Source organism: Peromyscus californicus, unplaced genomic scaffold (genome assembly GCF_007827085.1).
Source record: "Peromyscus californicus insignis strain IS unplaced genomic scaffold, ASM782708v3 Scaffold_17__1_contigs__length_78620276, whole genome shotgun sequence".
Classification (NCBI taxonomy): domain Eukaryota; kingdom Metazoa; phylum Chordata; class Mammalia; order Rodentia; family Cricetidae; genus Peromyscus; species Peromyscus californicus.
In genome coordinates this window covers 6,601,501-6,626,779 of record NW_026294469.1, presented here as the reverse complement: position 1 = coordinate 6,626,779, position 25,279 = coordinate 6,601,501, and the positions used below count along the sequence as shown (strand labels likewise).

The window sequence follows — 25,279 nt, the reverse complement described above, 5'->3', positions numbered from 1 at the left end:
GTGCTGGAATTAAAGGCATGAGCTACCACACCCAGTGATGCAACTTAAGTACAAATAGCAGATGTTTTTGACTTGGCAGGCCATAATATTTCTATCATAACTACTCAACACTGACAATAGAGGACAAAAGTGACCATTGATACTGAGTGAGCACATGTTTCAATAACACTTTGCAAAAGAGATGCTAGGCAGATTTGGTCCATAGACCATGTTTTCCTGACCACCGCTAGGTTCATCTTTTACATTCTGCATTCAGGTTAAAATGCCTGCACCTAGAAGGTATGCAGTGACTGTTAAAACGGTTATATTTATAATTAAAATCATAGTATTAAGGGAAATTTCAGAGAACCTCTCACAAATGTATACATTTGCCTGTTAATGAAATTCACTGTTTTCTTTTGGGAGAAACAGACTTTGGTTTATGACTATTAAGAAAAATAAAGTAGAAGTACAGTGATTTCCTAATTGTTTCCAATTGTGACTTACTTAAAGATAGTCTATATAAAAAAAAAACCCTTGAAGTATCTGCTAAACAATCTTGAAAAGATCGTGGAGTCACCAGCGTGACAAGTTTAAAGGTGATTTCCATTTTTAAATACCTTCCTTGGTTTTCCTTTGCCAACAGTTTGGGTCTGTTTAATTCGTACAGTGGCCTATGTTAAAGAGGTTGTCTATAATTGTTTTCTATGTTGTATTCCCAACTTGTATTCTTAATTCCCTGATGTGTACAAACTATGACTGTGAGATACTATATTACTGAATAATTTTGTGTAAGTACTTACAATATTTAATGAAGCCACATGTGATAAAGAATGTAGGCTAATCTCTCTGAAAACGAACTCCTAATGTCAGTTCCCTTGCACGGGGAGGCCTGCAGAGGTGGGTCCTGAATGCAAGACTGGACTGGGACTATGGACTGGAATGCAGCAGAGGAGGAAAACTTGAAATATCTCCTTCTTAGCTGTTTGCAAACATCATGATTGCCTACAACTTTAGAAGAGGTTTACCAGTCTCTAGTACACAAAGGAAAACATATTCATATATAAAGACTACTGTACGAGAGAAATGTGGCTTAGTCTGTCAGGAAGAAACAAGATGTACTAAGAGATGGTCAAGTCATGTGATAACAGTCTACGAGACGGTTCAGTGGGTACAGATTCTTGCCGTATAAGCCAGGCGACCTGTGTTCAATGCCCAGAATCCAGGTAAAGATGGAAGGAAGGAGAGAACCAACTCTATAGTCTTGTTTTCTGACCTCTACATACGTGCTATGCCAAGTATACACACACACACACACACACACACACACACACACACACACACACACACACACACATACACACACACAAAAGCATGCATGCACGCACACACTAATTAATTAAAAAAATAAAGCATCTCACATGTGTTCAAAGCCCTTATTTAGTTAAGAGCTTAAAAAGTATCATATTTAATATAAACTTTCTCCAGTCCTTATGATATCTGAGTAGATGGGTGATTGCTGAAGGAACTGAGACTCTAGAATATGAACCACTTATCCAAAGGCTATCATTTCAAAGCATGTGTATGGAGGGAAAGCCCAGACTTAAAGCCAGGATGTGTCACTGTGAGGATCACACCCGTATACTTTTGGGAAAGGGAAGATTCCTATTACCCCAGTTACCAGACAAAGTGAGGGAAGTTGCCTATCATTATGAAGTAATGAGTTACGGCAGTGAGACCCCTACACAGGTCTTGCTGTCTCTTAAGTGTCCTTAAGAGTAATTAGATGCGTGTGTAACAAATGCAACAGCATCAGTAAAATGTTTTAAAATCCTTGATACCAGTAAATGAAGCAACTCAGAAGGCATATATTCATGAACTCTGCTACAAGCTAGAATCTTCATGAAGACCTGTGTGGGGAGGTCCTCATACTACAGCAGTCCCCATATAGTCTGTAGCTTTCCACATAGGTAGGTACCTACACATTTGGTATCCATTTTCAATAACACTGGGAAAGTCAGGTATTTAAAACTCAATGACAATCACTTTTTAAACCTAAAAAAAAATCTGAATACATACTTTGATGGCAAGATAAAACTTTAAAAAAATCTGTCTTTTGGACACTTTAACACTCTCTCTCTCTCTCTCTCTCTCTCTCTCTCTCTCTCTCTCTCTCTCACACACACACACACACACACACACACACACACACACACACACACCTTCTAAGAGGAGCTGGTGTCAGCTCCTCAAGCTCCCACAGATGAAGCAGGTGTTTAGGTTTCACTTCAACTATATCAGAGGATGCCTACCTAGCTTTTTCGCACACTCTGGCTTAAGGCCTTTGAAGTGGAGGCTATAGACTGATTTCTTTGCTCCCTTGGTTTTCCTGGACTTTTTTCTAAGGAAATCAAATACTTTAGGATCCCAAGCTAAATCTTTTCAAATGCTCTGACATGCTGGTAGAGGATGATGAAGACACAAGACACAGTCTTTTGGAAATGAAGGGGAAATTGGATGACAGAGAAATGAAAACTTGTCTCATCAACAGATGATAGACTGCCTTATAGTACCCATGTTTTCCTTTCTTTAAACAGTTAATTTACAAGTGTGTATGTATGTGTAGTGTGCATGTGTGTGCATATACGTGCATGTGGGCACAAGTGTGTGTGAGGGCTCATGTGTGTCGTGTGTGCATACATGTGAAGGCCAGAGCTTGAACAGAGATGTCCCCCTCTGTCATAGGCCAGGTTCATGCTGAACCTGGAGTTCCTGATCTGGCTAGTCTAGCTAGCCAGCTTGCCTAAGGCATCCCTACTCTACCTCTGGAATGCTGGGATCACAGTTCAGCCACTCGGCTTTTTATGTAGCTTCTGGGGATCTTAACTCCGTCTTCATGCTTGTGCAGCTAGTGTTTTATCCACTTGGCCATTCCCACAGCCCCATTTTTAATACCTAATTGAAAACATCCATTTGTGTGCTTTGTTGACATTATTACGAGTTTTGTTTTTAAAACATTTTTGCACTTAAGAGCACAAGTTTTCCATTCAGAAAGGTTTTGAGGAGTTCAGCTGTCTGACTCATGCCCTTCTCTTTAGCTGTGACCTGAGCACATTCCTTAGCCTTTCCGAGACTCAGCTTTGTCATCTATAAAATGGGGATAACATTTTCCACATAATTAGTAATAAAGTGGGTGAAAACTTAGTCTATGCTGTTCAGAAGAAGAACTGTTGGAAGGAATTAATTAAGGACAAATGGGGCCATAAGGTAAGATGCCAATCCAATGAGACCTTGCATTTGTAGGAAGATGAGAGACCCAAGCTTCAGTGAAACTCAGAGAAACCAGTGTTTGCAAGGCACTCAGCATGGTGCCTGGCAAGCAGAAGTTCATGGCTGCAGACTGTTCTCCTTAGTGGAATGAGGCTGGGCATCCACAGCCTTGCCTGTTCTGAGCAGTATAATTAAGACTCAGTTACAGCTCAGGAAGCTGGATGCTGCCCAACCTTGTACCTTAACTGATTAAGAAAAAAAATTTAAAACGTGAAATAAAATCCTCAGTTCTGGTTCTGGCTAGAATTGTTGGGAGAATATATTCAATGTCAGGCCAGACTGGTTTGCTCATGTGGAAGTTGGAAAGGGGGTGACAGGGTGGGTGCAGGCAGGATCACTGCCTGGCTGCATCTCCAGCCTCCACAAGCCCTGGGGAGGTTAGGCATACATTTGCTCAGCAGTATGGCCTGAGGACTTCACAGCTGCAGGTACCAAACAATGTGGTGAATGCAAGGATATTACAGTGACCCAGGGAAAAAAATCCCTTTCCTCGAGGATACTGGCCCCATAGATAGTATAGGAAAAAAGCGGCCCTGTGCCCAGCCAACACGTTGGTACACAAGGACAATCTATTGTGACAAAAAGCAAAAGGGCCCTCCATGGCAGGACAAAATAATAAGTCGGGACAAAGAGAAAGGGTCTAAAGGTTCTTCAGTATGAAAAAAAAATTCTCACTACTTTTAGCTGCCTAAACTTGAACTTCCTAGTCTGTGGAATCCAAGAGCTTGGTAAATCGGCCAGATCAGTCCTCTTGCTGACTCCACAGTCAGAGCTTCAGAACTGGGACCCGTGTCCTACCTCCCATGCCTCACCTTCAGAGCTCAGCTATAATTTCATTTTCTTTGATCACTCTGCAGATCAGTCACCCTGGCTCATTTACTCCCGCACACCCTTCCAACAGCATAGAGCCAATGTGTGGCAGATGCTCCACTGCCTAGCCATGGAGGTGAATAAATAATATTTATGTTGGTTTTCCAACACCCTAGCCAAATGTTCCCTTAGATTTGTTTCAGTATTCCTAGGGACCAAGTTCCACATTCCCAAGGCATCCATTGGTTTATAGCAGCATCCTTTGTGAGTTCACAGTGTTAATTAGTAGAACTTGCCCTCTGACCTATGCTGTCTTACTCTTCCTGAGTCTTTGACCCCTCTATCACACAGTCTGATCTTTTTCATAGAGAACGAAGCCTCAAATGTTGAAACCATTTCATGAAAGAGATGATTCAGATCACTCTCAGAAGTCATAACATTTGTCTATGTTTCTTTTACAGTAAGAGTGTGTGACTTGCCTGAGACATACATGTATAGGATTCACTCTCAAATACTGAAGTGGTAACACATAATATTTTCAATTCAAAGCAGGTGATCTCAAGTTGAATCTCATTGGATAGCTTTCATTATTTCTTTTTCTGAAATACTCCACTATGAAGTTTAGCTTCAACCTTTTTGAAGAAATTTCTGAAGACATCAATTATGAAAACCTTTGTCAACAACCTCTAAGCATTTTTATTCAAGACCAATCATTTTAGCTTCTTACTGATGTTGTTTAATATGTCTATTGTAAAGACACTAACTCTGATTTTATATCTTCTATATTTTTAAACACATATTTTCTCAACTTTCTACCACTTATTTTCTTGATTTGCACCAAGCAAGTATTGATATCTGGCTTGGCAGCAGTGGTACACACCTTTAATCCCAGTACTCGGGAGGCAGAGGTAGGCGGATCTCTGTGAGTTCGAGGCCAGCCTAGTCTACAGAGTGAGATCCAGGACAGGCACCAAAACTACACAGAGAAACCTTGTCTCAAAGAAAACAAAACAACAATAACAACAACAACAACAAAAAAGTATTGATATCTGTACTTAGTTTAAGAGTTCAGCATTATTAGAACCCAAGATCAATTATTTTGCTATATGTTATCATTAATATCTACAAAAGATTCATATAGATAATTCTTGCCTGGAATGGATTTAGGCTGAGTGATGACAGCATATGTTAAACATGTATGAGGACATCAGTCAACCCCAGCAGCATTACATAAGGGAGTAAACTAACTAACTGTTTTAGTTTGCTTTCTGTTGGAAAAAAAAGGGAGGAAAGGGTTTATTAGGCTTACAGGTTGCAGTCCATCAGTTATCAACTGGGAAAACATAAATGTTCCACAGACATACCATACCATGGCAGACAATCTGGGGGAGGCAGCTCTTCAGATGAAGGAGTCCCTCTTCCCGAGTGTGTCTAGGTTTGTGTCAGGCTGACAAAAACTAACTATGACACTAACAGGGAAATGGGACTACAAACCTAATCTTCCCAGCACTCTGGAGGCTCAGGCAGCAGGATCATAAGTTTGAGGTTGGCCTTGCCGAAATAATGAGTTCAAGACTATTGTGAACTATACAGTGAAAGCTATTTCAAAAGAAAACAATGTTCACTGTCTGGGTCTGTAGAACTCTAGTCCCAAGTACACATTGACCATGTTCCTTATAAACAGTGATATAATTTTCTGTATATCAAGTTCTATTCAAACCCTGCATTCCACATCAAGATAGCCAAAGTAAGATAGAGACATTTTCTTTCCCAAAGCTCAACAGACATAAGTTGCTTGTTAATTCTCCAATGTTTTTTAGTATGAAAGCAAAAGATAACCTTCTGATGCATGAGGCAGAGGACCATCACCTCGATGTTTTCTCTCTGAAGCTGATTTGGTTTTCACACAGTCTCTGTGCTTCATGTGAACTCTGGACAGTCCATTTTGCTTCCTCTTTCAAACTCTTTCTCTTAGTTTTAGCCTCCAAAGTTTTCCTTCTAGACTGGATTCATATCATTCTATTCTCCTGAGTCTTTCTGATGAAAGAGTATGGTTTTTGCCAACTGCGAATCCTGATAGCGATGCTGTGAAATTGTACGTCTTTCTCGTTGTTTGCCGGAACCACAGCAAAGCCGCTGTCAACATGGAAGGGCGTTGGCTTGATTATCAGTCGTCGTTTCCAGGGACTAAAGTTGGTTTTGTTAAAAAGACTCATTTAAATTGCTTCCCCTGGTTTGACTTACTGTAGCCAGCTTTTTAAAAATAAAATGGATGCTTCCCCCTGCTGCCTTCATCTGAACACTGCCATGCTTGGCCATGCCAGGACCTTTCTGTCCGCTGCTCCTTTTCCTGGAACAATTTCCTTGGCTGTTTGCATGACTGAGTTTTCCCTTATCCTGCAGGGTGCAGCTTCAGTGTCTCTACACATCCTAAAGTAAGTGTCCCAGATCTTTCCTGTTTTGTTTTGAAATTTAGTTCATGGTGATTAGATCAGTGCCTAATCATTGTGTGTGGGGGTAGGGGGGGCGTGTTTCCAAAGGAGGAGGCCTTGTACTTGGTGACTGATCCATCCCTTGCCTTCAGGAGAAAATGTGGCCAGCCCTCACTTTGTCATGCATCCATGTCATCTTTCAAATTCCATATTAATTCTCAGTCACCCAGCCCTGGGTAATCTATGTGCCTGCTCCAAGTGCCTGAATCTCATTCTGTGGCTGAGTGATGCTCTCTCCTTTTGCTTTACTTGTTGGAAGGAAGTGAGAGTCCTCACCTTTAAGTCATTGCAAATCCTTTGAGACTGACTAATGTTCCACAGCCATGCTTCGTAACAGGAAAACGCTTGATTAAACCTCATGCATAGGGGCTTTCCAATGAGTAAGAGAGTATCTCCAGAAACAATGCAAGACTGCCGAATTCAGAGTGGGATACCATGGTGAAATGTGCTATTCGAGGAGGTAAAGGCAAAGGGGAGCTTTTACTGGTGAAAAGGGAAAATACTCGTAAGCTGCTTAGACACAAAGTCCGTTAGCCTTGGAGATTAGAGGCAGTTTCAGCTCCTGCTCGTTGGTGGAGGTGCTGTTGCTGTGCAAGTGTTTTATCCAGGGCATCCTGTTGGAGTTGTTGCAGTCTTTAAAAAAATCAGAGATCAACTTGGCTACAGAAGTGTGTATATTTTCAGGCCTCACAAAGCTTAGGGGTACATGTAGATCATGGGGGCATTTCTTATGGGATATTTGGCAAGTCACTCAGACATTACTTTTCTAAGACAGATTGGTATGTGCCCTTCTCTTTAATTATGTTTTGGTTCTAATTTTGTCTGAATCTGGCCAAAAAACCCCTATTTTTTCTTGATCTAAACATTGTCCATCCTTTTAAAAGATCCTTAAGAATTTAGTGATACCATGAATTCATTGGTTGTCCCTGAGCATTGGGAATGCAAGCATTCAGTGATGGCCTTGCTTCAGCTCAGCACTCACCTTTCTATGGCAGCCTGGCCCTGTGGCTCCATTTCCTTTTCAGGCGTCTCCTCCTCTCTAATAATACCTTCTGAGATATACCAAGAACTGCCATATCGCAAAGTAACCCATCATGTTGTCCTTTGGCCTGGCATCTACCACTGTTCCCAATGTACCATTGACCACTGGATGCATAGTACAGGGACAGCCCAAGCATGGCCAGTGACTGATTTCCTTTCTTGAGATTTTGATATTAAGACCTGGATTGCAGATCTCAGTGTCTAGATTATGTGATGTAAAATTCAGAAATTGTGTAGCTATTTTCTATCCTAGAGACCAGAGCAGCTGAAGGCGCTGGGCTTGAGCTGGGGGGATAGGGAGAGAAGAGAAGTTAAAGAGAGATCCCCAACAAGTGCTTGTGTCTTGGGTCTGTGTCTCCCAGGGTCCTAAGGTATCCCTGTTCTTTGAAAACCCTTTTCTCATGCTCAGTAAGTGGCCATCATTCTTGGAGAGGAGTCACTAATTTCCAAGGGGCCTCATCATGGATGCAAATAACTTTACTCATCCTGGATGATAGAGTAAAGCAAGAAGTGACACTCAAGAGTCTCCCATCAATTCTTTTAATTCTCCTTATACCACAAACTGCAAGGTGCTGCCTGTTCAACACAATGTGGAAGCTCCTAGCAGAGCACTTGGTACTTACGTGCCCAGTACACCACAGTAAATATTGACTGGATGAGTGAATCCATGTCCAACAAGGGCTCCACTAACTAATGGGGGAAAGTGAGGCTGGTGCTCACCTGTGCATTTTTCAGAAATGGAAGTGCTTGGTGTGTGGTGTGTCCGAAATGTTTCCATTGGGATCAGCAATGTGTCATCTGAAAGGAAGTGTGGAATACATGCACAAGGAATATTTCTCTACCATAAAAAGAAGAAAAATTTCCCATTTGTGGCAAAATGTATGGAACATTAAAATAAATTTGAAAAACAATCTAGAAGAGAAAAATCTTAAAGGATGTGAGTATAAAGACATAAAGTGAAGGAAATGCTGATTATGTCCATTGGATCTATATATACCATGTGTATGTGTTTAAACACTATACTGTACTCAAAAATGTGCAAGTTTATTACATTTTAATTATGAAAAGGTAAAATTATAAAATGAAGTAAAAATAATCTAAAAATTTGAGGTAAATAAAAAATAACAAAATTTACAATATGTAACCTGGAAAGGTTCATTTTTCCCTTCTTAAAACTTTGTTTTTAACAAAAGCTGAGTTATTAATATGGGAAAGAAAAGCAAAAACTCAGATGGGGGTGTGGGTGGCTAGTACCTGCTATTCAGGCATTTGGAAAGGATGAAGCAGGAGGATTGCCTTGAGCTCAAGGCCAACCTGGTTACATAAAGAGTTCCAGGACATCATAAGCTACAGAGTGAGACTCTGTCTCAAGCACAGTAACACCATTGTCACCCAAGTTGGTCTTTTAGAGTTTTCTCTCTGGTGAATTTCAGGAAACTTAATTGTATACCGAAAAGAGATTTTAACTAACAAAGTCTCAGCAGCTTGAGCCTTTGACTTGTGCTAACCTGTTTTATGACCTCGAGCAGTTGATTAATGCCTCTAGATTCCATTTATTCTTATTTCCATTCTTCACACCTTCTTTTTGACATTGAGATAGCAACATTCTAAATTGGATGTTTATTCTTGTATGCTTGGGTATATCTCTGTAGTTGTTAATTCAAGAATGTATCATTTTTAACATCCATAGTCTCATATGCAAGGCATCTATCTGCATAAATGATTTTACAACTTTTTTTCATTTAGCAGTAGGTCTGGGGGATTTATTTATATTTTTGTATGATTAGAGTTTGATCACTTAACTGCTATAATCTGTTCATGACACTGAGAGTTTCTGTACATGAATAAGTTACATATTCTCCAAAATTCTATCAGCTTCCCAATTCCTTATGCTACATAATTATCTTTTCCTCTGTTCATTACAATCCAAATTAGGATTCTGTAAGACACTACATATGTTCAGTGGTAATTCTGGTAAAACATACACAGTGATGTTTATTTCAGTGCATTTATTTCCATTCAGAAACACAGGGGTAAAATCTAAGTATGAGACACAGAGTCTACACAGTCTGTCTTTGTTTATTGGTATGCCAACAAAGTAGTCAACAGTTCATTGAAAACCGATTGAAATAATTACTAAGTCATTAGTGTGGACTATGAGTATGAGTGCAGAGACCTTACTCACTAAATTATTCATGGCAGTGGACAAGTTAAGTTCTGTTAGTGAGTATTGATTCAGTCTGTAATACCACCTAGTCCAAACTCTAATTTTCCTAATAAAAATTAAATCCTCTTTCAAATACCAGAGCATCATCTGGTCCCAGAAGCTTCTTTTTACAGAGAAGCGACTGAAAGGTTTAACTTTGCAAAACCAGTGAGTAACAAGCCTGCTGCAGAACATAATCACTCCTCCCTCCCTCTCCCTCCCCCTCCCTCTCTCTCCCTCCCCCTCTCTTGCCATTCTGCCTTTCTTACTCACCTCCATCTCTCTCTCCCTTCTTCTTCTTCTTCTTCTTCTTCTTCTTCTTCTTCTTCTTCTTCTTCTTCTTCTTCTTCTTCTTCTTCTTCTTCTTCTTTTCTCTCTCTCTCTCTCTCTCTCTCTCCTCCCCTGTCCTTCCCTCTCCCCCACTTTCTCTTTCCCACCCTTCTTCCACTCTTGGATTTCTTTCCTGTTTAATTCCCTTAATTTCTAAGAGGACTCCAAACAATTATCTGTTTATTTCCCATAGTGTCTGAAATATATTCAGTTACAAACCTGGATAGGCAGCCTAGCAGAAAGATACCTCAGTGGGGATAATAACAGTTTCTGTTCTCTGTCTGTTTTCTATCTGACAATGTATCTTCTCCGAGAAGAATTCACTCTGGTGCCAGCCAAGACTCTAAGAGAAAATTCAATTAGCTTAACCTGATTCTAGTACTGGAAGCTTCATTTGGTGAGAAGAGACAGACAGTTGGGACTCTGTCTCCCCATTATTTGCTGATTTCATTTAGATCATTTCCATATACATATATATATGTATATATATATACATATATATATATACATATATACATACATACATACATATATATATATATATATATATATATATATATATTAGGAACTTTCTATTGTATTGGCTTTCCATACTATCCCTCAAATGACCCTTAATTTTAACTGCCTCTCCCTGTATTCCCCTTCTCCCCCACCACTTGATCCTCCAATTCCACCCCCATCCATTTATAATTATTCTATTTCCCTTTCCTAATGAGGTCTGTTCTAGTCCCTTATTCTTTTCCTACCCTCTGTAGTTCTATAGATGATAGGTTTGTTATCATTGACTTAACATCTAATATCCACATATAAGCCAACACACACCAGATTTATCTTTCTGGGTCTGGGATACCTCACTCAGGATGATTTTTTTTTTGTTCCATCCATTTGTCTGCAAACTTCATGATGTCATTTTCTTAATAGCTGAGTAATACTCCATTGTATAAGTGTATTGTATTTTCTTTATCCATTCCTTCTGTTGAAGGACATTGTGCTGGCTAGTCTAATGCCAACGACATACAAACTAGAGTTATCTGAAAGGAGGGAACCTACATTGAGAAAATGCTTCCATAAAATCCAGCTGTAAGGCATTTTCTTAATTAGTGATTATTGGCGGAAGGCAGAGCCCATTATGGGTGGTGCCATCCCTGGGCTGGTGGTCCAGGATTCTATAAAAAAAAAGAGCAAGAAAGGCTGAGCAAGTCAGAGTGAGCAAGACAGTAAGCAACACCCCTCCATGGCCTCTGCATCAGCTCCTGCCTCCAGGTTCCTGCCCTATTTGGGTTCCTGTCCTGACCTCCTTCAGTAATGAGCAGTGGTATGGAAGTGTAAGCCAAATAAACCCTCACCTCCCTTACTTGCTTTTTGGTCACAGTATTTCACTGAAGCAATAAAAACTCTAACTATATCAGACATCTAGGTTGTGTCCGATTTCTGGCTATTATGAATAGAGCAGCAATGACCACAGTTGAGCAAGTGTCTTTGCGGTAGGATGTAGCATCCTTTCGGTACATGCCCAAGAGTGGTATAGCTGGGCCTTGAGGTCGATAGATTCCCATCTTCCTGAGGAACTACCACACTGATTTCCATTGTGGCTGTGTGAGTTTGCACTTCCACCAGCAATGAATGAGTGTCCCTCTACTCCACATCCTTGCCAGCATGAGCTGTCACTTGTATTATTGATCTTAGCCATTCTGCCAGGTGTGAGATGGAATCTCAAAGTAGTTTTGATTTTTATTTCCCTGATGGATAAGCATGTTGAACAATTCCTTAAGTGTTTCTCAGTCATTTGAGTTTCCTCTATTGAGATCTCTGTTTAGGTCTGTACCCCATTTTTAATTGGGTTATTCATTTTCTTGATATCTGGTTTGCTGAGTTCTTTATATATTTTATCAGATGTGTAGTTGTTAAAAATCTTTCCTCATTCTGTAGGCTGCCACTTTGTCCAAAGTAAGGACTTTGCCTTACAGAAACTTGGCAATTTCATGAAGTTACATTTATTATTTGCTGATCTTAGTGCCTGCACGAATGGTGTTTTGTTCAGGAAGTCTTTTCTTGTGCCAATGAGTTCAAGGCTCTTCTGTTGCCAAGACAATAGGTTGTTTTCCAGAACCCAATAGCAAGGCCCCATTGCTGATAACACCACTTACACAACTCGTTGAGTATGAAGAAGTCAAGCTGATGCCTACATAGAGCCTTCACCCCTATGTTCTGGCATCCTTGGTACAGGAAGTCACTCTTCATGATACCCAAAGAGAAAAGTAAACACTAAACCAGCATGGGATCTGCAATGGTATTCTGCCTGCAAGATATGCTAGGGTACTTGTGGCACAAAGCTTATGGGAATAACCAACTAATAACTGATTTGACCCACTTCACGAGATGGAACAAATACCTACCATTGCTTGGATAATCAAGAACCAGAGACTAGATAGCCCAGGGACCTAGTGTAAAACCAAATACTGATGTAAAGAAAAAAATTGTAGTGGTAAAATGACTCCTAATGGCCTTCTGCTATACTCACAGATTAGTGCCTTGTTCAGTCATCATCCAAGAAGCCTCCTCTTGCAGCAGGTGGAAACAAATATAGAGACATACAGCCAGACATTACACATAGAATGAAAGACCTTGAAATACTTATCCCTAAATGAGATGTCTTCATCAAATTTTTCCCTTCAGAGCTCAGGGAACCATGTAGAAGAAGAGGCAAAGTGTAAGAGCCAGAGGGGATGGAAGCCACCAAGAAAACAAGGCCCTCAAAATCAACATGAGTAAAGGTCAGATGAACTCAAAGACACTGAAGCAGCATGCACATGAACTGCAAGGGTCTGCAACAGGCTTTCTGTGTATATATTTTGGGTTCTAGTTTAGTGTTTTTTATGGGACTCCTAAATGTGAGCAAGTGGTCTCTGATTCTTATCTTTTCTCTTGGGCTCTTTTCTTCCCATTCACTTGTCTTGACCAACTTTGATGTGATAATTTTTATTTTATCTTATTATATTTTATTTTGTTATATTTTTTTAAATGAATGAATGAATGAACGAATGTCATTTATACCTACTGGGAAAGGGAAAGTCAGTTTTCTCCAATGGAATGACATTGAGTATATCAATCACTACAGAACAGGCCTCATGTTCAGGAATAGTTGACCAACATATAATGGACTACACAGGTCTTTTTGTGTGTGCTTTTATTTGGTTACAGTTTGGTGTTTTGCGTGTGTGTGTGTGTGTGTGTGTGTGTGTGTGTGTGTGTGTGTGTGTGTCTGTCTGTTTAATTTTATATTGTTATTTTACTTTTTCTTGTTTTGGGGTGCATTTTATTGTTTTTGAGAAAGAACTTAAAGTTTGGTTGGGGGAAGGATCTAGAAGGACTTGGGGAAGAATATGATCAAAATATATTGAAGTTAATTTTTTTTTAAATAAGAAAAAAGAAAAAGCAACTTCAGTGCTGTGCAACTGAAGTCTTTGGAAACAACTCCAGAAATACCTTTCTGCAATCAGGAAGCCAGCACGTTTTGTGGGAAATTGCATGGTACCCAGTGCATCATAGATTAAAGACTAATAAAGCTTGAAAAGAACACATGAATCATGTTTAGATAAAGGAAGTATCTTGGTTTTCATTATGTTTTCTGTCTGTTATTTTTCCCCAGTCACAGAGCACTGAAAGTTTTATTACACTTTATATATAGAAGTAAATTTTCTTTGCTAACCCAGCGGATCACCAGTCTCCTGTCTAGCATTTCTTAACCTTTTAGCTACATGTCTTATTGAGTGAGGCAGACTGGGTTGTAAACATTTGCTTCCCCACATGTCTGCTCCTTTACAACAGCTCCCAAAAGGAAACATAGAAGGTGCCTCCTTTACAAATTCAATTCAGTGACTGGGAAGACGGCTCAGTGGATAGAGCACTTTCCATGAAGCATTGTTACCGGAAATTGTTACTCTGGGGGGAGTCACATCTGGGTTGCCACACGTCAGCAGGTAAACTGGGGTCTTACTTAAAGCTATTATTTTCATTAATAACAATTTCAGAATGGACTCAGAGGAAGCTCAAGGACAATTTCAGTAGTGTTTAGAAGAAAACTCCAGAGCAGGCAAGCTGTAAATCTAGGCAGCTGACTGGAGGAGGAGCGGAGAGAGGAAGAGAAGAGAAAGGGAAGAAGGAGGAGAAAAAGCAGGAGGAGGAGAGGAGAAAAACCATGCCACTTATATGCACCCACATGGCAGAAAGTGGTGGAGGCAGGAAGATTCAGAGAATATGAGTGAGAAAACCTAGCTGTCATGGAAAACATGGAGGCCAGCAGTTCTCAATCTGTGAGTTGTAACCCCTGGGGGTCAAATGACCCCTTCACAGGGACCACCTAAGACCATTGGAAAAAGCAAATATTTACATTACTATTCATAACAGTAGCAAAATTACAATTATGAAGTAGCAACAAAAATAATTTTACGCTTAGGGGTCACCACAGCATGAGGAACTGTATTAAAGGGTGACAACATTGAAAGGTTGAGAACCACTGATGTAGACTTGTCAGTGTTGGAGAGAAAGTAAAAGGAGCTTTTTTTAGAAGGAGGAAAAGGAGGCCATGCTCATCCACGTGGCAGGTTCTTTGTAAGGTCAAAGTGCACCAAAGTTAGGGTTTCTGGGAAGGAAAAGGACACTATTCCTTTAAAAAAGTAACTTGTTCTTCTTATCTCTTTAGCATGGCTTAAACTGAATCAGCCTTCCTGGAGTGTGGTCTCTTGGCCAGGTGACTGACAGGCCTAGTTGGACTAGCTTTAAGAAAAGAGGCAGTGGGCTGCCATTTTTCTATCCAGGGCCAAGGACAGATTCCATTCTTTTGACCAGTAAGAAATAGCTATCCTCCAAGACTACTGTAAAGAGGTGACCTGAGGTTGGATCCCTAGCAATCACTTAAAAACCAGGGTGGCTTGGCAACCCCCATAATTCAAGCCTGTTGTACAGCCTCACTCCTACCTTGTAACCCAGAACAAGAACAGGAAGACAGAGAGACAGGGTCCCTGGGCAGGCTGGTTGTCTGGCTAGACACAGAAGCCAGCAGCTGCAGCAGGAAACCCTTCCTCAGAAAACAAGGAGAGATCAAGGAAATCATCCCACATCAACTTCTGGCCTACACACACACACACAGACACACACGCCATGCAGGAGGGAAAATAAGTTCAATGAAGGAAAAAAATGAGGACAGATTCTAAAAGAAGTAGGCAATAGCTTACTCAAGACTTACGGTCTATCTGATTGTCATGGTCTGGCTGTGAGATAATATCCTTAACTTTTTTAAAAATGTAAAATTATTGCTACTTTATTGCTCTCTACTCACCTTTGCCCTATTTGTCACAGGCAGGCTCCATCGAACCCTGGTCCTGTTCTGTCCTACAACCTTCCCACCACTGAGTCCCATGAGTCTTCCCAGCCCACCTACTGAGCACCCTGCTGGATGAGATGCCGTGACCTCACAGGCTCCACTTGCCTCTGTCGTCCATGCGGACTTTTCTTGCTCCCCACTTCTCTCCACTGAGTCATTCTGTGTCTTCTTCACACTTCCTTTCCTAATCTTGCGTAATCTTATTCCCGAAAACTCCACACTGAGCTTTTCTTCCACCTGACCCTAAGTGAGTTTCTCACGTAATCCCATCCTCAGCAACCTGATCCCTCACAGACTTCTACACTCATCTGCTTCCTAAGCATCTATGCTTGAATGGCCTCAGACCAGCCCCGCTCAGTAAGAAAAAGGTAGTGCCCTTCCTCTCCAAAGTCTGCTCTTCCTCAGTCCAATGTTCCTGTTGACGCAGTTGCATCTAAGGACTTCATTGCTGTTTTCTGCCCCAGTGTAGTGCTATCCACTCTCCAATGTGTCCGCTCCTCTCTAGCACTTGACTACCTCCTTATCTGCAGCTCCTAAAGTAGCCTTGCTGCAGTGACCTTTCCCTAGGCCTATTCCATTGTCTTCATGGAGCCCCAACAAGCTTTGAACAGAGAAAGCTAATCATTCCGCTTCAAGCAATTCCTAGCCCTGTACTAGCTCTCAGAACAAACTGAGACCCCATAACTTGGCTGTCAACATCTTCATGGTAAAGACGATAGCCAACACTTCAGGTTCATTTCTGGCCATGTTGGTTGCCTTATACATAAGTCTTAGCTGGACTAACCTTCTCATATTTTCTTGGAGTGACATCAGATCTCATGTTTTTGTTCCTTAAAGGTTTGAATTGCCTTTTCCATGTGTACCCTTTATTTCACTGCTACTTGTGCTGATGGTTTAGAATGTTTCTTAGTATCATACCCACAACCCACAGCCAATCAGTACACCAGTACACAATTTGCAATCAAAGGCACTAGGAGTATGTGTTGCTATTACATTTCCAAGGCTTACTTGTGCTTTCCTTAGCCAAAATAATGAAGGTCTCATTAACTAACTTAAAAAAACATCAAATTAGCAATCCTGAAAAGAAATGCAGATGTGGACTGAGGAGAAGGCTCAGCAGGTACTTGCTGCCCAGCCTAATGACTGATAATGGTGCTTGATGACTGGAATCCACATGGTAGATGTGCATGCACTAATACGCACACACACACACACACACACACACATACACACACACACACACACATACAAATAAATAAATAAGTATAAAATAAAATTTAAAAGAAAAATACTAGGCTTCATTCTCTGATTTAGATGTCAGTTAGCCAAATTCCATAACGCTGGAAATGATGTCTTGTACTAGAATGTCTATGGTAATCTGCCATAGCAGCCTCTAAAGAACTAGTGTTGGGGTGGTGAGTGTGTTTTGCATGTGCATGTTCATGTCTGTGTGTACATATCACTGCAATTGCACATGCAGGCCAGAAATCAACCTGTAGTGCCATTCACCAGGCACCATCCACCTTGTTTTTTGAGTCATGGTCTCTTACTGGCTTGGGGCTTGCCAATTAGGCTGGACTGGTTGACCAGAAAGCCCCAGGGGTTTACTATCTCCACCACTGAGATTTCGGCATCCTGGTGGTCCATTCTCATTGCCACCCTGCCCAGCTCTTTGTATGAGTGCTGAGGATGAGACTTATGCTCTCGTGCTTTCAAGGCAAGCACTTATCTCCCAAGTCACCATCTATCATTCTTCCATTGGAATCCATGGAAAGAAGAGTAGATAACTGCCTCTTTGGGGACAACATGCTTTATAAAACTTCTACTTCGTGCAATAGGTTAAAAAGAATGTAGTTCAGTTTCAGTGTAATGTGATAGTCTGGGCTTCTTGTAGTTACTTTTTTTTACTTTATTTCTTAGTTATTTAACATTCGTTTTGTTACTTACAGCCCTCACTTCTCTTATTTTCTCGGTGTTAACCTTCATTAAAGTTTATTTTCAAAAATGTTTTACTCACTTGAGTAGCCTTTCTATACGGCATACAGTACAAAACTACAGTGTATGTGATTTTCAAATCTGGTAGAGAAGAACGTAGGAGCAGAGCTGACATTGATGACACTGTCAGCTGTGTTCTCAGAAAGCCCATTTGTTTGGCCCCATCTCATGAAAATAACAAAATATATTTTGTGCAAATGCCAGTTTCTTCTGTTCAGATGACATTTAGTTGTTATGTGGGTGGCTGCTGGCTACATATTTAGCAAAGGACCTTGTTTGAGGGAGTATTTTCCTCATTAATTTTTTAAAAACTTAAGAAGACCAGAAATGGACATAAAAAATGTTTCAAATTTATTCAGAGGGGTGGCATTCTAGAGGAAACCTTTCCAGCGGTTTGTGCTGTGGTTGTGTCTTGAGTCCAGGGCCTGTGGGAAGAGCATCAGTGTACTCTGGCTAAATACATCACAATGACTAGTGCAGAATGCTAGAATGCTCGTTAAATACTCATTGGCAAAACTATGGTGAATAATTGATTGTGAAGGAAAAACAACAAACATAAATACTTACACATTTCATGGTCCAGTGAACAGCTTTCAAGTTACATCTATAATCCATTTATGATGAATTTTTAATTTGTACAAATCAGACTCACACAATTTTATGTTTCTTATGATATGAAATATAATTAAAAAGAGGAATGATTTTTTTCTAGGATAAAGCACTCCCATCACTTTCTGTATGACGTACTGCATGTTAGTGAAGAAAGACACACTCGATCTCACTAATAAGAGCTCCCAGTCTGAAAACTCCGTTCAAATATATAAACTCAAGGAATTCCTAGTAGCAAGATAAAACAAGAGCAGAAGCCAGCTTTTCCATACTCAGGAAACCAAGGCAGGTTCTCTCAAGCCTTCTTTTAGGTTTGCTCAGGAGAGAGACAAATCCATAAAACAGCCAGGCTGCTTATTATCACACTGCCAGAAATGCACTGCAAACAATGGAACTACCCCGAATTTTGGACTCAGTTTTTATGACTGACATTAAGGGTCAGTTGCTTACATTTTCCATCCATCCTGGAAGCAATTTAATAATCAACAGAAATCAGAAGTCTATTATTCGGTGGCCATTGGCAGAAAATTAGACAGAATTTCCTGGTTTACACTGAATATAAAATGGTATGTCTAGTAACTTTTAAAAAGCTAAGAGAAAGATATAACTATAATCTGGAATGCCACAAACAAAAAGCAAGGGTCTATGTTCTTGGAAGAAATATGAGAAGTTATAAGCATTCTAGAATTGGTGGGGGAATAGGGCAATATCTAAATATAAAGCAAATTGAATGGGAAATGTTTTATTAGGCTTTAATTCCATTCTCCTGAAGTGTTTTGCATCAGCTAGACTGGACATGTAAGTTATGCATTTGGAGAAATCTGGAAAAAAAAAATCCAACTCTATTATGGCACTCCCCGTAGAGATTTTAAATAGCATACAATTTTATTAGTTCATGACAACAGGTAGGCAGCTTCCCCCTGTGTCACTTACATTTAAATTTTACAGTCTTTGTCTACAGTTGGCAGGACTCGGGATAGTATTGATTGCTGCCAATGTGCCAGGTCCACTCAGCTGATGTTGGAGTCCAGGAGGCAAAATGGCTTCTTCCCTGAAGCAATCTCTGATTAAGAAGATGAGGCCTCAGGAGTATTTTTAGCATCTGGAATTCTTATTCATTTATTCGGTTTTGACTTTAGAGATCTTTCTCTGGTTGCATTTCTTGGGTGCAGAGTGGAGAGAATTACTGGCGAATTGTTCTATTAACTTCAAACAATTGTGTTCCCTTTCCTACTATCAGCTCTCTTGCAAAGCACCTAGACCTTTATAAGGGCATCATCCATCTGCATTGGCATTCTCCAAATATCCATGAGAATCACTGATCGCCCAGGAAGAGGCATCATCCATCTGCATCAGCATTCTCCAAATATCCAAGAGACTCACTGATGGCCCAGGACTACAAAGAGAATTCCCAAAGGACAGGAAGTCAGTGAAACTGTGGAAGGACAGTATTTCTTCTGCCCAGCTCTGAGAAGTGTCCAGATGTTTTACAGAGGTGGTGGCTGCCTGCAAAGGCCAATCTTGTCACCAGGCCATCTTCTCAAATCCTAGCTGACCATATTGTTGATGTCAGTGGTTAAAAAGCAGTCTCTTCTATAGCCACAAATTATGTTTGCATAGGAAATGGCTGGTCCCCAGCAGTTCTGAGAACTAATAATGTATCCTAGGAAATGAGTAAACAGTTGTTTCTGATTTCTCTCCCTCACATTGCCCATTGCCATTGCTCACCTCCTTTTGCTCTGCTTCTGGAGAATTTCAAACCCTGAAAGGCCAATTCTATGATATGAAGGACTATATTTTCCTACAAATGCAAATTTTCAATTATTGAAAATCTATGTAATTTCAAACAGCCATTCTGACGAAATATCATGGCTTTTTTCAGGTGCAAGAAGGTGTTGGTGCATTAAGGAGAAAGAAACCATGAGATCTAGGCACATTACTGAGCATTGGCTCTGAACAGATTCTAATTTTTGGACACACAAAAGCATTAGAAATGGAAAAGAAATGACTCCTTTCCTGCCTATCATAAAGGACTACACTAGCTCCCTTGTAGAACAGATGGTTAGCAAGAGAATGGCCTAACATAGTTATTAATGAGTGTGTGGATTTGAAACTTAAAGAAGGAGTCACCCAACTGAAACTAAATATGATACACAAGCTCTGAGGTGGGAGAGACGGATCTTCAACTAAGAAACGCTATTGCAGAGGATCTGAGTTCAAATCCTAGTACCCACATCCAGTGTCTCACAACTGCATGTAATTCCAGTTCCAGGGGACCCAATGCCTACATCTGGCCTCCATAAGCACCTGCACACACATGGTGCATATGCATAAACTCAGGCCTACACACACACTTAAAATTAAAATAAATACTTTTTTAAAAAAGATATACAAACTCAAGTAAGCATATAAAAGATTTTCAACCTCACACTATCAACACATTCTAAGTTAAAATGAGATACCATTACATGCTTTCATAATAGACAAACTCAATGCATTGACAATAGAAGATCTTCCTGAGGATGGGGAGCTACAGGAGGTCTCATTCTTTGCTGATGGGAATCTAAAATGGAGTGGCCACTTGAGAAGACAATTTGGCAGCTTCATATAAAACTAAACAACCTCTTATATAGTATCTAGCAGTCTTCGTTCTTGGAGCTCAAAATTGCAAACCACATCTACAGAAAAACATACACTCAGATGTTTAGCAACTTTACTCACAGTGTCCAAAACTTGGACACATCCAAGATGCCTTTGCATATATAAGTAGTTATTTACATGGTACCACATCAATGGAATACTATTTGGCACTATAAATATAGATCAAACATGAAAAGAAGTGAAGAAAATATCCATTCATGGTACTAAAAGAAAGAAAATCACCTGAAAAGGCTGAACAGTGCTGGACTCTGGAAAAGAAAAGCCTTGGAGGCAGAACAAGAATGGTAGCTGTCACTGATTGGGGAGGGGGTTAGGATAAGCAGAGGGTGAGTAGGACTCCTTTTAGGACAGTGAAACTTCTGCACAGTACTGTAATGGCCAGTGCAGGTCATTGCACATTTGACCAAATGCATGGAATGTGATACATAGATTATGAGTTCACGCTAAGTGATCATCTTCCAATATAAGATTGTCAACTGTAGTAAATATTCTACTGTGAAGGATGTTGTATGTGCTGGAATTGTCAGTCGTGTGGGGACAGAAAGTATGTATGTAGGAACTCTCTACTTTCTACACTGTTTTCTGTGACTGAAAAGTAATCTGAAATATTAAATGAATGACCTACCACTTGATACAAAATGGACACATTTTTTTCTTACCCTAATACCTAAGCAATTTATGTGTAGCACAATATTTGGTGTGTTATTTTAATATTGTCCTCATAGAAAAAGATAGAAGAGGTAACTACCAAAGGCTGGGGAAGAAGATGGATTGACAAAACATAAAATATTGGTTCAAGTGTATGAAAGTTTAGTTACAAAGAGGAATATTTTTAGGAATTTATTATACAACACAACAGCCATAGCTATTACTAGTACTCAAATATAAAATATAAAATGTATGGTAAAAAAGTGAAGTCTGGTGACTAGATTTTACTTTATTTTGTGTTTCATGAGTGTGTGTATATATTTGTGCGGGTGGTGGTGGTGGTGGTGGTGGTGGTGGTGGTGGTGGTGGTGGTGGTGGCTCTGTGCATGTACATGAGTATGCATGAGTGTGGAGGCCAGGAGTCAGCCTAAGAAATTGTTCTTCAGGAACCAGCAAATTATTTCCTTGAAACAAGGTTTCTCACTGGCCTGGAATTTACCAACTATGCTAGGCTGTCTGGCCAGCTAGCCTCAGAGATCCACCAGCCTCTGTTTCCCCAGTGCTGGGATTATATGTGTGCATCATTATCGCCATGCTTGGCTTTTTATGTGGGGGCTGAGAATCAAACTCAGGTCCTCATGCTGGCACTACAAGCACATTACACACTAAGCCATTACTCAGGCCCCAGTTTTCAGACTTTAAAGGAAGGTATTAAAGTGAATGATACAATCTTATATAAGGAAGACTGCTGTGGGATGGTCTGTATGTCAAGTGTGTTGCTGATTGGTCAATAAATAAATCACTGATTGGCCAGTGGCCAGGCAGGAAGTATAGGTGGGACAAGGAGGAGAATAAAGCTGGAAAGTGGAAGGCTGAGTCAGAGAGACACTGCCAGCTGCCACGATGAGAAAAAGCATGTGAAGATGCCGGTAAGCCACGAGCCACATGGCAAGGTATAGATTAATAGAAATGGATTAATTTAAGCTGTAAGAAGAGTTAGCAAGAAGCCTGCCACGGGCATACAGTTTGTAACCAATATAAGTCTCTGTGTTTACTTGGTCGGGTCTGAGCGACAGTGGGACTGGCAGGTGAGAGAGATTTGTCCTGACTGTGGGCCAGGCAGGAAAACTCTAGCTACAGAAGACTAAAGAATTTGCCAAAAAAGTATCATCAGAATTTTTGAGTGATTTCAGCAAGCTATCAGGATACACACACTTAATTTGTATACAATTACAAAAATTATGAAAAATAGAAAATGAGAAACAGAATTAAGAAAATAATCTTACTTGCAGTAGATTAAAAGAATTAAACTATATAACAGAAATATATTTAACAAAAATGCAAACTTATACTCTGAAACTATAAAAGGTCATTAAAACAAATTAAATGATACCTAAGTAAATAGAAAAGCATCTAGTGTTCACATCTTAGAAGATTTAATATTGGTAAATGGTGATAACTCTCTATATTAATCGGAAATTCAATATAATCCATATTACAAATAGGGATCATTCTTTTCTTAATTCTTCCTCTGTTTTCAGTATTGACAAGGTTATTAAAAGATCTGCATGAGAATATAAAAGACTCAAAATTGCTAAAACAATATTGAAAAATATGAATAAATGTTGAGAAATTATGCTAACTCATTTCATGAATTATTTCAAAGCTACAATCATCAAGGCATAGAGAACTGGTATGGAATTTGTTCGTAGTTTTTAATTTAAAAGAATTAGTTGTATCTGGAAAACACTGCTTCTATGGTATTTTGAATGTAATTGGCCCCCATAAGCTCACAGGGAGTGGCACTATTAGGAGGTGTGGCTTTGGTGGAGTAGATGTGCCCTTGTGGGAAGAAGTATGTCGTTGTGGGTTTTTAAGTCTCATATATGCACAAACCACACCCAGTGTCTCCGACAACTTCCTATTGCCTGCGAGTCAAGATATAGGTCTCTCAGCTCCTTCTCCAATACCATGTCTGCCTGCATATCACTGTGTCATACCATGATAATAATGGACTAAACCTCTGAAAATGTAAGCCATCCCAATTAAATGTTTTTCCTTTATAAGAGTTGCCGTAGTCACGGTGTCTTTTCACAGCAATAGAACCCTAACTAAGATAGAACTTGGTACCAGGGATGGGATATTTCTCTGATAGGCCTGACCATGCTTTTGTTTGAAGGAATATGAGCCTTGGGGCTATGGATTAGAAAAGCAGTTGAACGTTTTAAACGCTGCCTAATGAGCCATACTAGTAGGAGCGTGGAAGACAGTGGTCTGAGTGTGATTTGATGAACTGTGGAGGCATGGTTCAAGAGATTTCAAGGAAGAAGAATTGTAGTATGCTGCCTGGAGATCATTCTTGTGATATTTTGGTGAAGAAAGTGGCTGCTTTTTGCTCTTGTCCAAAGAGTCTGCTTGAGCTGAAAGTGAAGAATTTTGGATTAATTCTATTGGCCGAGGAAATCTCAAAACAGCCTAGTGTAGACTCTGTTGTATGGTTATTACTGGTCACTCTTACACAGATTTATAATGAAAAGGAGCAAGCTGAGAAAGTAAAAATACAAAACATACAATTTAAGAAGACAAGGAATACCAGGAAGTAGAAAGGAGCTAAATCCTGTGTTTAGGGAAATAAACAGATTAGGAAATGGAGTAAAGGGAGTGATGACCTCAGGGAAAGATTCTACCCAGTTAACTTCCCAACTTGTGAAAGAAATTAAAGAAAAGCTAAAAGAAGTGTAAGGTAGTGCATGACTTTAATCTCAGCACTCAGCAGGCAGAGGCTGGTGGATCTCTGAGTGTGAGGTTATATTGGTCTACAGATCCAGTTTCAGGACAGTCAGTCTTAGGCAGTGAAGGAAACCATCAAAAACAGAAAGTTGGTGAAGATGTAATTGAATGAGGAGGCCACATTCCAGCCCCAGTTAGCAACAGAACTTGGCAGCTTCTGCCACGTGGTTCTGGAATTAAGGATAGAAGAAAGGAGCTATGAAATTTGCCTCTGAAACAAAGGAAAGCTGCTGAGGCCAAGCATGTGTCAGGGGTATCCGTGAATGTAGGCCTAGAGAGGCCATTGTGTGAAGCTGTGAAATTGAAGCCTGAATTGCCTTGGAGACCTCAAGATGTTGGAGATTCCAGAGCAGTGAGATACCTGCCAAGGAAAGCTGGTAACAGGGAGCAGAACCAGCCCAAGAGAAAGAATTATGTTTCAGTCAGCAAAGCTGAAAGGAGTTAGAGATCTGAAGAGGACTTTGAAATCAGACAGGAAATGTAGAGTTTGGAGTTTGCCCAGCTGGTTTTCAGCCTTGCTTTAGTATTTCCTCACTATGCTCCCTTTCCTACATTCTAGAATGGTAATGTATACCCATTGCCATTATATATTGGAAGTATGTGATATGGTTTTTTTATATTTTTTATAGGAGATTACAGTTAACAGATTGCATGAATCTCAGGAGAGACTTTAATCTTTGGAAGGGATCATTGCACATTGTTAAAACTGTGATAGACTATAGGGACATTAAAAGTTGGACTAAATGCATTTTGCATTATAATTTGTTACAATCATATGGGGTCCGAGGAGTAGAATGTGGTATTTTGAATATAATTTTCCCCCATAGCTCATAGGGAGTGGCAATATTAGGAGGTATTACTTTGTTGGAGTAGGTATGACTTTGTTGGAGGAAGTATGTCACTATGAGGGTGGACTTTGAAGTCTCATATATGCTCAAGCCATGCCCAGTTGCCTTCTGGTCAAGATGCAGGACTCTCAGCTTCTTCTCCAGCACCATGTCTGCC

General features: G+C 40.1%; 1 protein-coding gene across 2 annotated transcripts in view; it reads left to right on the top strand.

The window, feature by feature from the left end:
• Window positions 1-25,279, top strand: part of Chst9 (carbohydrate sulfotransferase 9) — a 270,562-nt gene that overhangs the window by 33,548 nt on the left and 211,735 nt on the right. The window lies entirely within an intron of this gene.